Below are 2,611 nucleotides of genomic sequence, written 5' to 3'. Positions count from 1 at the left end.
CAAACATCACACAGAGAGGAAATAGCAAGTGCAAAGACTCTGAGGTGGGACCATGGCTAGCTCTTCCAAGGATCAAGGAGCTCAGAGGAGCTGTAATTGATTAAAGTGATGAATAGTAGAAGAGGAAGTCAGAAAGGTAAGGCCTTCTAGACCATTTGAAGGACTTGGCTTTTATTCTAAGTGAGATATATGTCATTAGAGGGCTTTATGCAGAAGAAACACATGAGAGACTGATATATTAAAAGAATTACTCTGGATTTTTGAGAATAACATGTAGGAGAGCAAGATTAAAAGCAGGTGAAGGCAATTACAATGAACAAGTTGAGAGATGATGGTGGCTTGGACCAGGGTAGTAGCATTAGAGGGAGTCAGAAGTTTGAAATATTTAATATAGGTAGGCCCAACAGGATTTCCAGATTAACTGTATTCAAAGTGTTAAAAAAAAAGAGAGAGAGAAAAGTGAAGGATGACTCCAAGGTTTTTTGTTCTCTGCAACTAGAAGGATTAAACTGTCATAACTGCAATGGAAAAAGCCAAAGGTGCAGCAGGGTATCTGTTTCCCTGGTTTTTTATTTGTTTGTTAGGGGTACGTCAGTAAGTTGGTTTCAAACATATTAACTTTAAATGTTTGTTACACATCTGAGAGATATCAAGCAGGCGGCTGAAGAGTTTTATATGTGGTATAGCCATGAGACAAGGTAAAATTATATAGGGGAAGTAGATAGAGAACAGAGGTGGTCTAAGAATTGAGCCCTGGGGATCTCTAATCTGTGGAGGTTCCAGTGGGTAGGAGGAACAAAAAAGAACACTAAAAAAGACCATGAGGTAGGTGAAGAACCTGGATGTCATTAGATTTCATTAGAGGGCTTTGTGCAGGAAAAACACAAGGGGGACTTAGGTAGAACCAAGAATGTGTGGTGTCCTTGAAGTCAAGTAAAAAAAAGTATTTCCAGGAGGATGGAGTGAGCAATTATGTCAAATAATAATAGATGAATAATAATAATTTGATGAAGACTGAAATTGATCATTGGATAGTGTCATGGAAGTCATTACTAACATTGGCAAGAGTGTTTTCAGTGGAATCATGGGGACAAAAATCTAATTGGAGTTGGTTCAAGAGAGAATGGGAGGAGAGGAATCAGAAACAGTGAGTATAGAACACTTTTTTGTACAATTAGGATACTGAATAGGAGTACAGCTTTGGCAGAGTTTGTATATTGGGAGACTGGAAGAAGCAGAATAGGAAAATGCTCTTGTTTCTTGACTGCCATCTATATAGCCCTATAATTTGAGGATGTCAATGCTAGAAGATGGGTTGAACAGGAATACAGCTTCCTAGGAAATCTGAAGGAGGAAAATTTATGCATTTGAGGGGAGCAGGAGTATGTATGTATAAATCTGAGGGCCAACTGAAAAAATTGGGAGTCAAGAAAATATGCCCATGCTTTACTTTCAAATAGGCAGCAAGCAACTTTTGTGCAAGGCAGAGTGTTTGGCAGCCAATGCTGAGTAAGGGCAAAAGTTAAGATTGTGGTGCCAACTATATGCAAGACTACTCTTAGGAATTCTCACGGAGATACTCAAGAGAGGAGGGAATCTAGGAATAGCACCTATAGGTAGGCCCACTCTGAGCTGTCTTAATATTAGAAGTGTTACCTGATTGCCAACAAAAGGAATGTGAGAGACACCACACATTTCAGACTTGAGCTCATTTCAGACTGGAGACCATCGAGGAATGCATTGATACTATTTATAATCTTTACTTGACTTTATTCAATAAATATTTTTGAACCCCTAATATAATCTGACATGGTTATAGGCACTTAGAATACATCAGGAATAAAATAGAAAAGATTAGTGCTCTCATGAAGATTATAGTCTAGTAGAGGTAGAAAATAAACAATAATATAATAAGTAAATTAAATAGAATATTAGAACATGATAAGTTTTATGAGAAGAAAGAAGACATAGAATAGGATTAAGGTAGATTCAAAATGCCAAGAGAAAATAATAGAGAGAGACACTGTGTTACCCTGTTTCCTCCGATGGTCACACCTTGTGATACATTACAGTATCACAACCTGGATACTTATCTTGATACAGTCAAGATACAGAATAGTTTCAACAACACAAAGATACCTTCTGTTGCCCTTTTATACTTAAAAATTCAAATTGTAATTGTTCATTGAAGGTATATAGGAAAGCAATTAATTTTTTGTATATTAACCTTGAATTTTGTGACCTTGATATACCAACTTATTCCCGGGATTTTGCCAATCCTGTGGAGTTTTTCACATAGATAATAATATCATTAGTGGATGAAGAGTGTTTTATTTCTTTTTTTTTCTTTTCTTTTCCTTTCTTTTTTTTTTTTTTTTTTTTTTTTTGAGACAAAGTCTCACTCTGTTGCCCGGGCTAGAGTGCCGTGGCATCAGCCTAGCTCACAGCAACCTCAAACTCTTGGGCTCAAGCGATCCTCCTGCCTCAGCCTTCCGAGTAGCTGGGACTACAGGCATGCACCACCATCCCTGGCTAATTTTTTCTATATAGATTTTTAGTTGTCCAAACAATTTCTTTCTATTTTTTTAGTGTAGACTGGGTCTCACTCTTT

This window comes from Eulemur rufifrons, chromosome 30 (assembly GCF_041146395.1).
Source record: "Eulemur rufifrons isolate Redbay chromosome 30, OSU_ERuf_1, whole genome shotgun sequence".
Lineage (NCBI taxonomy): Eukaryota > Metazoa > Chordata > Mammalia > Primates > Lemuridae > Eulemur > Eulemur rufifrons.
Note: the sequence above shows the minus strand (reverse complement) of the source record.